The 13,545-nt window shown below is 36.0% G+C and overlaps 1 protein-coding gene across 2 annotated transcripts in view; it reads left to right on the top strand.

The window, feature by feature from the left end:
- The window catches only part of LOC131432335 (influenza virus NS1A-binding protein homolog), a 109,489-nt gene that overhangs the window by 18,141 nt on the left and 77,803 nt on the right, over positions 1–13,545 (top strand). Inside the window, exon 1 of one of the 2 annotated variants that reach the window (XM_058598545.1) lies at positions 11,831–12,207. The exons of the other annotated variant lie outside the window; for it this stretch is intronic. The gene's annotated coding sequence lies outside the window, so the exon portion shown is untranslated. Of the gene's footprint in view, positions 1–11,830; positions 12,208–13,545 lie in introns of those variants that run through there. 2 annotated transcript variants of the gene reach the window in all.

A 13,545-nucleotide genomic window follows, 5' to 3' on the forward strand; every position in this document is an offset into this window, starting at 1 on the left:
GGAAAGGAGAGCTTTGTACTTGAAACAATAGTTTAAATTATTATCTGAATCGCGTTTAAAGAAATTCCATTTAATTCCTCTATATTAAAATTTCTTTACTGAATGGTAATTTTTTAAGAGGAATAGGATTTGATTTTCAAAAAAAAACAACAAATTTAAAAATTTAGCACTAAGCAGTTCAATTTGAACTGCTCTGCACTGATGAGTCAAAGACGAAACGTAAAAATAATAAAAACGGTTATGTGCCCTAGCACAAAATTTGGCTAACCCCTAAATGAAAAAAATGAATAAATTGATGAAATCTTTATTTTAATCGATTTTGGAATGCATTGGTAGCTCTTGCAATGCTTCACTCCACATACGGCAATTTTGCTTGTTGACGTATCCACTCAACCAGAAATGAGCTTCGTCGCTTCCTCCAACTTTGGCAACGCCCATTCATGATTAAATTATAAACCAAACGACGGTTCATGATTAAACGATAGACCACACTGAACAAGTTTAACAGTGGCACAATATACGATTCACGCGTGATCTGTCGAAGACAGTGTTGCCAAACCCTCTATTTCATCATCATTTTTTTCCAAATAAAAAAAGACAGATACTTGTATTTCGGTATGTTTTTAATATTTCTTTTGTAAATATAAAAAATAGGTATAGAATTCGCTCAAACTTTAGAAAAAATTCTGTGGCCCGAAGGTGTGTGCATGTGTGTTGTCAACAAAGCGGTCGAGATTTTGATCAAACTAGCTATTGAATAGTTTTGATGTCGGATGTTTACTTTTTCATGACGTTTCGATTTTAGCACGGTTCGTTTTTGGCAACATAATCGTTCGAACATGACATATGTATTAGAAAGATGGCAGTATTTTCAAATACAAAGCAATTTCAGATTTATATTGATTTATTCTGCTTGCAGCAATAATCGCTGGAAGAACACAACTTCTCACACCCTCATACCATTCGAAGAAGTTCGGCCTGATAAGCAAATTTGTGTGTGAAAAAAAATTTCATTAAATTTTCTCGGAAATGGCTTAACTGATTTCGACAAAATAAGACTCATATGAACAGTCTCATGCTCCCATATAAGGTTTCTGAATTTCATTTGGATCTGACTTCTGGTTCCGGAACTACAGAATGATATACATATGTAATGAATTCAAAATAATGTCACTCATTTCTCTCGTAGATGGCTCAACCGATTCCGTCCATCTAAGATTCTAATGAAAGGTCTTAAGATCCCATAAATACTTCTTGTCAGATCCGACTTCCGGTTCAGGAGATACAGGGTGATTAGTGTAAAAATTTCACATAAATTCGATTTACGTTTTACGGGTTTACGGGTTCATAGATTTTGAGAGTCTACGACCAAATAAACTTATTTCAGTTTTACCGGTATTCGGTTTTCGATCCCGGAAGGTATCCAAAAATTTTATGTGGAACACACTACGATTTCTCTAAGATAGCTACACTGATTTTCAAAAATTTCGAATCTAATGAAATGATTAACAATCCATTATGCGAATTCAACTTACTTCGGCTACACCGATCTCAGAATTCCGTTTCCGAACGTATAGAGAAATAGAATAGAAGAATGGAAGAAGAAATAGAGAAGCTAAATGAAGACCAAAACGAATTTAATAAACGAAAATTCAAATTAAAATGAACTTATGGTCCCATTCAAAATAGGTGAATTTTACCCGGCTCCGTCTTCCAATTTTGGAATTACAGAGTGACAAGTTTTTAAAACTCAAACAGTCGTAGAACATGACGATACAGCAAATTTTCAAAGTTGGGCTCAAAACTATTTCAATTTTTTAGTTATGCTGGTCTCTGAATACCCTTTCTGGAAGTATCAAAAATAATGACAAAAACTTTAAAGAGGAATTCACTTCTACATCTGATGGAATGCTTAATCGATTATCACACGTTTAGATTCAAAGAAATAATTTTAAGGTTTCATACAAATTCTATCTTCGATTCGTCTTGCAGTTGAAAATTTTAATTAAGTCGACAGTTATTAGAATAAATTCATGAAAACTAAGCACAACGAAGAATATTCCCACGAAAAACACATGCTGATTGAAAAAAAAAGTATCGCCTTACTACTAGGTGGATTAAGCACGTTTTTCAACTTTCATCAGTGTATCAGTTTGAAGTCAGACTTTTCTTTATTACCTGAAATTGGAAATGGTGTTCATCTCCATAGTTCGTAGATGAATACGAATTATAAATAAAACGATATTATTTCTAGAACTTCCGAAAAAAGTGGAATCCACACATAAATCCGATATAATACCAGGTGTACCGGCTAATAATGTGGGATTTTTTGGAACAGAAAGCAATGGTGAAATTGGATTGGTCCACCATCCCCCGTATTCTCCAGATCTGACTCCCAGCGACTATTATCTATTTCCAAACCTGAAAAGATTTCTCCAGGGAAAGAAGTTTTTGTCGAATTCTGAGGTCATTGCAGAGACGGAAATCTATTTTGAATGCCTTCATAAATCTTTTTTTTTTTAAAGGTCATCGAAGTGTTGGAGGACCGATGGGTTAGATGTATCGATATAGATGGAGATTATACTGAAGAATAAAAAAGTTTTCACGGTAAAAAATCGACTTTTTCTTTGTTAGTAGTATTTTGTCCAACGCTATACTGTTATCTTTTGAAGTGATAGAGTCGCAAAGTAGTCATACAGTGAAGTACTTCTCAGCAATGATAGTCGGAAGGGGCGGACTCTGGGGAGTATGGCAGAAAGGAACAAAAATTCCCATCTGTGTTATTAAATTATGTTTTTAACTGCTTCCGCAATATGTGCGAAGATATTGTCATGCTACAAAATGGTTTTGTGATATTTTGAAGAGAATTTTGGTCGTTTTTCGAGCAATACTTGGTTCAATTTCATCATTTTCTTCTGGTTTGAGGAACACAATACACCTTTTTGATACCACAAAACGCAGATCGTGGTTTTCTTTCCGAAGCGACGATTGACCAAGATCGACCCATACTTTTGTGCGCTTAGAATTTTCAAAATGAATCCATTTCTCATCTTCAAGGTGAAGGAAACCTCTTGTTTCATGCCAAGAAAGCATCATTTTGCTTTCCTTGTTGGCTATCGTTCAGCTCATGAGGAACCCGTTTTCCTTCTGAATCTTCCCCATGACATGCGAACGATCATATATGGCATGGAGACTAACGTTTAACCTCTCCACCATTTGTGTTTGAGTTATAATAACACCTGGTAATATTCAGTAACCTGGAAGATACCATTTAGATTACCAAATATCTTCTAACTTGGTACGTAAACGAGGCAATCTATTACATTAGCGGGTGTTTCCTTTTATCCTAAAAACGCTTGGGAAAATCGTCTCAACTAAGGTTCGAAAAGTGTAAGGGTTTGCGGTTCGATAGGAGATTAATTCCGGACAGGACCAGCCTGAAGGCCGTGGTAATAAAACATAATCTAGAATAGATCCACTGGGTTCCTGCTTCCATGTCGGAAAAGGCGACAATTGCAGGAGTTGTTTTTTCTCCGTTGAACAAACAGTTTTTCTCATAATTGTACGACAGAATGATTTTTGATTTATCACAATCTAGATTCTGAAAAAGTTTTGTTTGGTATTTTTTCCTTCTTGTCTTTCAAGATTATGAATTTAAATATCGCGAAAATTCGTTAATATTACTATGCTAATAACACAGATAACATAGATCGCTATTTTGTATAAATATTAGGAAAATACTTGTTTGTTTGATCACCTAGCTCCTGATAATCGATAAGAGAGGGTATGCATCACACTCCGGATTAAAAGTAAATAAATTAATATTGTTTTCTCGGCAGCCGGCTGCACAGATCAAACAATATGATCAATTAACCATTTTTTGTTGTAAATAGTAATAATATAGTGGAAACAATAATCGTGAGACCAGGAAAACCAGGAAATAATTTCAATTCAGAAACAGATATTTGACCTTTACTTGGATCTGGACCTAGACTAGAACCTGAACCCCAAAAGAACCTGGACCTGGATTCGGATTCTGCACCTGAATTCTATTTAATGACAAAATCAAGACATGGGTTTGTTTTGCCAACGCTCTGCGATTGAAAATTCACTTTCTCCCGTGAACTGACTAATGTATGTGATTACTGTGATGTGATTGTTTGTATCGTTTCGTATTTCAAACGTTCTCACTGTGTACCTCCCTATTATACTAAATTAGTATATTTTCAACGGATAGCACAAAGCGCATGTGCGGCATCGATCCAAACATTTGACTGGGGAAGCAATCGAGCATGCCGTACTTTGTTTACAATCACGAGTAAAGAAAGTAATGTAGGTCAGGCGGGGGTCACACAGCCAGCATCAGCAATTGGAACATTTACGTACTACCCGTCGCTCTGGATACCTGTTCAACAGCGGCATGGTGACCCATTATCGCTTGCGATTGGTCGCCAGCAGGTCAGAACTTTCTGTCAGAAATCTTTGGGATTTTTTTTAGAATGTATTAGAATAAAAAAGATTCGTAATTACTATGGAATTTTGTTTGATAGCTGATAATATGAATGCTTTTCACACGATCTTTTCTCTACATATTTCTCATATATGTATTATGGAAATAAATCGAAAGTTTTAAAAAAGCATGTAACATATTAAATGAAAAAGGTCTCCAATAAAATGTCCTAAACGCTACCATTTTATCGAGATACAGTGGTTTTAAAATTGAAATAAATATTCACTCCAGAACTCCAAGAACAAAGTATGAAGGAACCGAACGTTTTCGGCAAACGCATTTTCTGATTTCGGAATAATTAAAAAACACCGACGAGTTTAGCACAATCACAATTGTGTTATCCGGAAAAAAATTTTTTTTTAATTCGACTCCCTTGGACTTGAAACAATTTTGAGATTAGACTAAATCGAAATTTTTTGTTGTAGTCAAATCTGGCATAAAAAAAATCGATTTAAGAAATCTCAAAGTCCCAGAGAGTCAAATAAAAAATCGAGAATAACACTAGATCTAGACGTTTCAGACAATTCTAAGGCATTCGACATCAAATTTTTTTTTCGATTTTGGAAAACTCGACGTTGCATGCAATTCTAAGACTTTTTGTGATTTCGGAAATGGTGATTTTTCAAGATCGAAAATATTCAAATTTACCTCTTACTCATATCCGATTTAGCTGAAATTTTGCATAGAGAGCTTTTTTAAAGTTGCTTAAATTTTCGAGCACTACCGCTTTACGAAATTACAGATGACCCTTAAATATTAGCACTGTCACGAAATGTTTTCGGAGCAAAAGACAGACCGGTTTCCAATCCTTTAACCCAATATATTTATCAACGCCCGTGCGAAGGGTTAAAAAAATCCTAGCAAGAAAATGTAGTTGTTTACAATTTGAAACTTATTCAGGAACATTTACTTACGTTTAGTGTTTTTCTATTTGCTCTTACTTCTAAATCGTTGCACTATCGTACGCTGAAGGGCTTTAGCAGCTTTTATAAATTCAATCCGTAACTACTATTAAATAAGAAATACACTGTTTGCCTAGCTTCTACCTAGCTGTTAAGATGACTTCCACTTTAGGTTAAGATTTAGCAACTGAACTACTATGTCTTCCACTAATCTTACTGTCGTTCTTTTATCTTATAAGCAATCAAATGTGCCTACTCATGCAGCTGACATTTCAGACCAAGATGTATGATTCAAAGGTATATATATCCGTAGCTCAAGGTTTTCAAATGGAGGTTCACCGCAACCAAGTTTGCGACAAGCACCCTAGTGTATATATTCTTGAATATTACTAAGAGATTTATCAAACAACCGTTCATTCAATGTTGAATAAAAATAAGAATAAAGTGAATTCCGTTTTCGAAGTTTTCGACCCTTGTTTCCGACACTTCAAGAACCGGAAACCCTAGGATATAGCCAAAATCGTTTGACCAACAACTAAAACAGATTTGAATTTGAAACAGTTTCGAGCCAAATTTAGAAGAACTTTTCCGTAATTTGTATCGTCGATGTAAATGACGGTATGAGATTGTAAACACATTTTACGCTGTAATTCCATTCCGGAAACGGAATCGGTTTTTTTACCGCTATTTCCGATACTTCCGGAACAGGGAACCGATTTACCGAATATCAACTGTTTTGGCCATCAACTATAAAAACACATACAAAAAACCTTTTTCAATCCACCTAGTGGTGTAATGATACCTTTTTCGTATTATTTATGTTCTGACAAGATTTTTTTTCAAACTTGAATAAAATCAAAAACTTTCTTTGGTAAAAACTACTATCTTCTTTTCAATTTGTAAACAGCTATGGCAAGTTGTCCCGGGTTGGCGGTTCAATGCATAGGACGCTGGTCTTACAAGCCAGCTGTCGTATGTTCGAGCCCCGACCTGGAAGGATTCTTAGTGTCAGTAGGATCCATACTACTAGCCATGCAATGATTCTGTACGCTAAGAATCGGCTGCGAAGTCTGTTGAAACAGAAAGGCCAAATTCCATGAAAGGAATGTAATGCCAAGACTTTGCTTTTTTGTGGCAAGTTAATATTGATTTAAATGTGGCAACACTGCACGCTATACAAAATTGAACATAGCACGCTGTGTGTTAGGCGGGTTCGTTTTCTTCTTCCGTACCAGCACGTACCGATACATACCGATTTTGCATAATTTTGTATGACAGTTTGAAAGTTTTGATACTTATTGCCCTAAAACTTCGGAACCGGAAGTCGGATCTGGATGAAATTGCACAAGTGTCTTTTAAGACACTAACAGCTTTAATTTGAATCATGATTTGTGAAAATCGGTTTAACCGTAGCTGAGAAATCGAAGTGAGTTCCGGTTTTGAAGCTTTTCTTCACTATTACCGGTGCGTTTGGAAGGAGAAACCGGGGACTAATAGTCCCAAAGTAGATTTATATATCCACCAACTAACAAGGTCTGCCAACTAGATGAATTAACCAGTAATTTAAAAAAAAAATATGCACCTCGTTTCGCCATCGCTTGTGAAAAAATACACTAATCGCACTGTAACTGCGGAACAGGAAGTCGGATCTGGATCAACATCTCGGGGACTTTTTAAACAATTTCAAGACCTTTCATTTGCATCTTAGTGTGTAAAAATCGGTTGAGAAATTTCCGAGAAAATTGAATGCGCATTTTCTCATAAATTTGTACATATTACCTTGTAATTCCGAAACTGGAAGTTGGATCGGAATAAAATTCAACAGCGATCTATGGGATCATAAGATCTTTCGTTTAAATCTAAGTTTGTGAAAATCGGTCACGCCATCTCTGAGAAAAGTGAGTGACAATTTTTTTTCATTTTTTCGGTGCATATCACTGTAATTTCGGAACCGGAAGTCGGATCGGGATAGAATTCAATAGCAATCTATGGGACCGTAAGACCTTTCATTTGAATCTGAGTTTGTGAAAATCTGAGAGCCATTTCTGAGAAAATCGAATGAAATTATTTGCCACATACTCGCACACACGCACACACACACATACAGAGAGAGAGAGAAACATTTACTGATATATGGCATTCGTCGGTTCAAAAGTCGGTTTTCACAGTGATTGCATAACCTTTCTATATAAGAAAGGCAAAAAGGATTTTATGGCTAGCTCAAATAATTTTATTCGATGATTACTTAACACCTTGCAATTCCGGAACCGGAAGTCGTATCAAAATAAAAATTTATAGAGTTCTATGGTATCTTTCATTTGAATATTAGTTGAAATTTGTTAAAATCGTTACAGCTTTCACTGACAAGATTGAGCTCATATTTTTTGCAATTTTCTACACATATCACCCTGTAATCCAGTAATCGGGTGTCAGATTTAAATTTGGAAATAATCGGTTCAACCAGGAAAATCAAGCGCATACCCACTTGACAGACATTTTGCGATCTCGACGAACTGAGTCGGAGATCGAGCATCGATTTAAAAGTCGGTTTTCTCTGTGATTGCATATTCTTTCTATACGGGAAAGGCAAAACCATTTGAAAGTTTGAATCATTTCCACAAAGTTCGGCTGTTCATTCATCAAGCATAAATATGGGGCTCCTTTTAAAAATTTACTCTGTTCAAGAATGGGCAGACCTTAATCATGAGTATCTTTTGTTGTGAATAATGCAGCAACATTTTTTTTGTTCATATCATCGGAAATATGTTCAGCAATTAATGATGAAACTTTCAGTGGGATGTGATAACCACAAGTAACTTAAAATTGAAGTTTGCTTAAATGTTTGGTATGAACGAGCATTAAGGCGAAATTTAGTGCCAAACTAAGGCGAGCAAAATGTGAACCGCATGAATTGAACGAATCTTCGCACAAAGCGGATCGTGCAAAATCGATACATAAAAATACGGAACATATTCAGTGATTGAGCTCAGTGGGCTTACGACACGTTTTTTTCGCTAGTGAAACAGGCACTTATAAATCATGGTTATAAAACATGAGTGTTTTAATTGACTTATATGAGAGAGACACATTGATGCATGTTGTGTAAGACGGTCAATTTAGTAATTCAATTTATAATCAAAGCGCTCTTATAATTAATTTTCTCGCCTGAATTCTGAACTTAATTTCAGATTTAGAGTTTAGTTAAAATGGAAGGTTCAAAATTTAAAACTAAGTTTCTGGAACTAAATTTTCGGAACTGAACAGAGCTCTTATTTAGGAAACAAAATTCAGGATATGAATTTTAGATCTGGATTCTGGAATTAATTGTTAGATATGAATTCCGAAACTGAGCTTTGGACTTCTGAACCAGAATTTAATTTCCTGAATTCGTATTCAATTTCATAATTTAACTGCTGAGTTTCAAGAATTCAAGATTCAAATCTGCTGCATGCAGTAACCAAACTTGGATTCTGGAACTTGAAATTTGGAACTAAATACATTTAAGGCAAGGAATGGAAAAAAGTACACAACAGTTGTATCGTATAAATTTCGCAAATCGGTTCTTTGTCATAGAACCAAAAGAATATTACCAACAAATTTATACCAGTTTTATTTGTATTCACGTTCACCAGTTATGTCTATTACATTACCCACCCCTTTTTTTAAAACAAACTTCATATATCTAATAGCATTAGCATAGCTATTTTCGGTCTTCCTTTTTTGACTTTGGCGAATTTCGCGCTAACTCGAACAAATGTTGGCAGCACCCAGTCAGATTTTAATGAACCTTGCTATACATGAAGACTTAGTCTGAAAAAAAGTAAAGTGATAAACTCGGTGCACTGCAATCTCGGATACACGGATCTATGGCATACGTACCAAATAAAATGTACGTAATACACAATTTACCAACACAAGTTAACTTGGTTTACTCTTGATCCTTAATATATCAGGTGTACAACTTTGCTTCCGCCGTTTTCCGATAGATGGCTGTACCGGCTGAGGCTGGTCAAAATACATAGATGATAATGCCTTTGAAGTGAGTGTGTACAGTGCCTAACGAATTGTCATCGCCATTTCAGTGACAGTTGTTCTTGTTTTCGTATTATTCACGCTCGAAAATGTCTGTTTAGGTGTCCAATTCTCGCCATTTGCGGGAGTTTTTATTTTTCTGTTACAATTCGAAAAAAATGCAACTGAAGCGCATCGAATGCTCTCAGAAACTTACGGTGATGCTGCTCTGAGTAAAAGAACGTGTCGGGAGTGGTTTCAACGTTTTAAAAATGGTGATTTCGATGTGGAAGACAAACGTGGTGGTGGAAGAGAAAAAACTTTCAAAGATGAACAACTAGAAGCATTGCTTGATGAAGATTCGTGCCAAACCCAAAAGAGCTTGCCGAATCGTTGGTAGTGAGTCAGCAAGCTATTTCAAAACGTCTTAAGGCCCTGGGCATAATTCAGAGAGAAGGAAACTGGGTGCCGTACGAGTTGAAACCGAGGGACATCGAGTGCATGTAAGCAACTTCTTCAAAGACAAAATCGTAAGGGGTTTTTACATCGAATCGTAACCGGTGATAAAAAGTGGGTTCGATACGATAATCCTAAACGCAGAAAATCACAACCACAATATCAAGAGCGACATGACAAAGTCATCCTCCAACACGACAATGCTCGGCCTCACGTCGCAAAAGTGGTCAAATAGTACCTGGAAACGCTGAAATGGGAAGTCTTATCCCACCCTCCGTATTCCTCAGATGTCGCCCCTTCTGACTTCCACCTATTCCGTTCGATGGCACACGGCCTGGCAGATCAACATTTTCAATCCTTCGAAGAGTAGGAAAAATGGATTGCTTCATGGATAGTGTCAAAAGAGGACTCCTTTTTTCGAGCCTGGATCCGAAAATTGCCGGAAAGATGGGAGAAAGTTGTCGCTAACAACGGACAATACTTTGAATAACACATCTGTAAGCACTTTTTCGCAATAAAGCTTATAATTTTGGAAAAAAAACGGCGGAAGCAAAGTTGTACACCTGATACAATTCTAGGTCAAGATCATTCCACACGTGCTTCTGAAATGTCTACCTACATATACTTATTGAATCAGGACACATTGTCAAGCAATCAATCTCTGTATTGTTACAGCTAAAGATTGAACTTTTTATGGTTTTATATCAGCTTTACAGTAGCATATCGGACTGATGAGTCTTTAATGACATTTCTGTATTTGCTTGAAAAGGTGAAGTTTATATCTCTCGTTTAATACAGAAAATGGGAAAATGATTCAATTCCATTGAATTAAAAAGCATCGTCGTCGTTCGAATGCTACATGTTTTGTAATGTTTTTGAAATGTTTACTTATTATATGTGGAACATTGAAGATTGTACAGGCCATGACCAGAACTCTTATTTTTGACAGTCATTCACGGTGAGCATGATATAAAAAAGCATTAAAGCAAATTTTCGCCAAATTCTTCGTTCACTGACCAGCTATAGTTATGGGAACTAAATCTAAGAAATCGATTCGCAGTTTTTCATTTTTTGTTATATCGTGGTCATCCCAAATAACTACAATAAAACATGTTGGAGCAGGGGTCGTACAATCGTCAATTTTCACGGAACGTTCACAAAAATTTCACCAACACAACAAAAAATGTACCAGAATAATCAATATTTACTTCTTTTCTCGAGTCGGAAAAAAGAAATAGTCAGTTGCTTTTAAAACATAAACTAAAATGTTTCTAAGAGACCATAAACGTTTGATACATTTGTTAGATATTTTTTGGGTGACTCTTCAATTTTAGAGTAAGTTTCAGTTGCTACAATCCACACTATCTTCAACCTGAACCATTAGCAGTGAATTTATCGAAGAGAAAGAAATCGCTGGAGAATACTGATAATGACAGAGTAACAATTTTATAGTACCTTTAGTGTATGCAGTACTTATTCTCCGAGAGCAATAGATACCATCGGAACTGTCATTGACGTCACAGTTTTTTTCTTCTTATGGTTAACCTCAAGTCAACACACTATAAATCATAATAAAGGAAGCCATGGCGAATCGTGTCATGAGTAGTGCTTTTGAACCGAGTGAAATTTTGATCTATCGTTAAAAATTTCATGATTGTTATTACAATTTACTTGCGTAGTTGCTGCAGTTTTGTTTTTGTTTTTTTTCCTCCAACTGCACTTTGGAACATCCTGTCGAATGTCGATTACTGTGAGACCAGTGGTTATCACAACACGAACCATGTCGCGATGAGATGGCCGCCCGCCAGCAAAATTGCAAGTGCAACAAATACGATGCGATACGACGATGCTGGTGCTAGCAGATGAGAGGATCGCGTCCATCGGCAGTGCAGCAGTCGGTGAGCGGAAACCCGACCGCGGCTTGGTTCATCTGCCTGCAAAATAAAACTTTCTCATTCAGTGTTTATCAGCCGTGTGGAAAGCATCCAGTCTCGGTTCGGAGGGCGGTTTTGAATTTGATTGGGTGTGTTTTTTATCTGGAAATTTAAGCAAGGCTTCAGATCGATAATTTTATGTTCTTTCATACAAAATTATCAGAAGATTGAAGTGTTTTTTTTTATCCCGCTATATTATATCCAGTTTCCAGCGGTGGAGCTTTGCGCTTGGTTACTGTGACGAAACGTCTAGACTTTTGTGTGTGAATAAACAGACAGTGCAAGCGTCTGTGGCGTGAGGTGGACAAGCTGGAATCAATTCGAATAAATAGTAATAAGAATTGTTGCGCATTCTAGCAATCCTTTGTGGACCAGTTGTATGGAGAATCACAGCGTAAGTCTATCGATATACGTTTTTTATAATCTCTGTATTCTCTAATTTGACAAGGAATTTTGAGGTTATTTACTTTCAATGCATGTTTTATTCCAATCTCAACCTGGAGCTTGAAATAATGGAATCTCTGTTCGTCTATCGAATATCATAATTATGGTATGGATATTTACGTATAAGAATTTTGATAAGTAAATTGATTTTTTTGTCTGCTTAAGGGCTTAACTTATTTTGCTAAGTTGCATTAGAAGCTTAAGATAAAACGTAGAAAGATTGAGTAAAATCATTATCTAATTTTCAAGATTTAATTTGTCACTCGCCTTATCGGAAGAAACGATCTCCAGCGTTTACATTAAAAGTAACTTCCATGATGTACTATTCGATTCAGTGCACATTGCAAAATAAATACTGAATCGTGTATTCGTAAGGTTTTATAAGCAGTAAATATAGATAACTCAAGGAATGAATGCATCAACTTAGATATCTATCTTAGATATATCTCTAGCGATTCAGTGTTTTATTGAAGTTCAAAAAACTATGCTTGAAAACGGAACATAAAGTATATGGGGCATTCCAAGCAAAATCAGCCTCCCAAAAAAATTTTTTTCAACTAACTATTTTGTTCGGTAAAGAACTCGAAAATCTTCGAAACGTTTTTTTTTTATTTCAATATGGTACGTGAAATTTTCGAGATACGAGGTCTGTTCAAAAAGTTCCCGGAATTTTTTAATTGCGCGCGTCTGGAGAGTCCGGAGGTCAAAATTTTTTTTATTGTGTTGGTACATATGTCCCTAATGTATGGTGAAATTTTCAGCTGTATTCATTGTTCACGTTCTGTCTTGTAGCGGCTGGTATAGACGTGTTTTTTTGAGCTCGGCGATTTTTGTTAGTTTAAACAATGGAAGAATTGAAGAGTCAAAGAATTTGTATTAAATTTTGCGTGAAAAATGAAATAAAGTGTAACCAAGTGTGCGAAATGTTACTGGTGATGAAACATGGGTGTACGGTTATGATGTCGAAACAAAAGCACAATCGTCCACGTGGAAGCACCCAACGTCACCAAGAGTGAAAATAGCACGTCAAGTTCGATCAAATGTCAAGGTTTTGCTTACTGTTTTCTTCGATTATAATGGCATATTGCATAAAGAATTTTTGCCAAAAGATCAAACCGTCAATAAGGAGTATTACCTTGAAGTAATGCGACGTTTGCGTTAAGCAATTCGAAAAAAAAACGCCCCGATTTATGGAAAAACAATTCATGGGTTTTGCACCACGATAACGCACCTGCTCATTCATCGTTGCTTATTCGTGATTTTTTGGCTAAAAACAAGACTTTAATCA

Source organism: Malaya genurostris, chromosome 2 (genome assembly GCF_030247185.1).
Source record: "Malaya genurostris strain Urasoe2022 chromosome 2, Malgen_1.1, whole genome shotgun sequence".
In the NCBI taxonomy this organism is placed as follows: domain Eukaryota; kingdom Metazoa; phylum Arthropoda; class Insecta; order Diptera; family Culicidae; genus Malaya; species Malaya genurostris.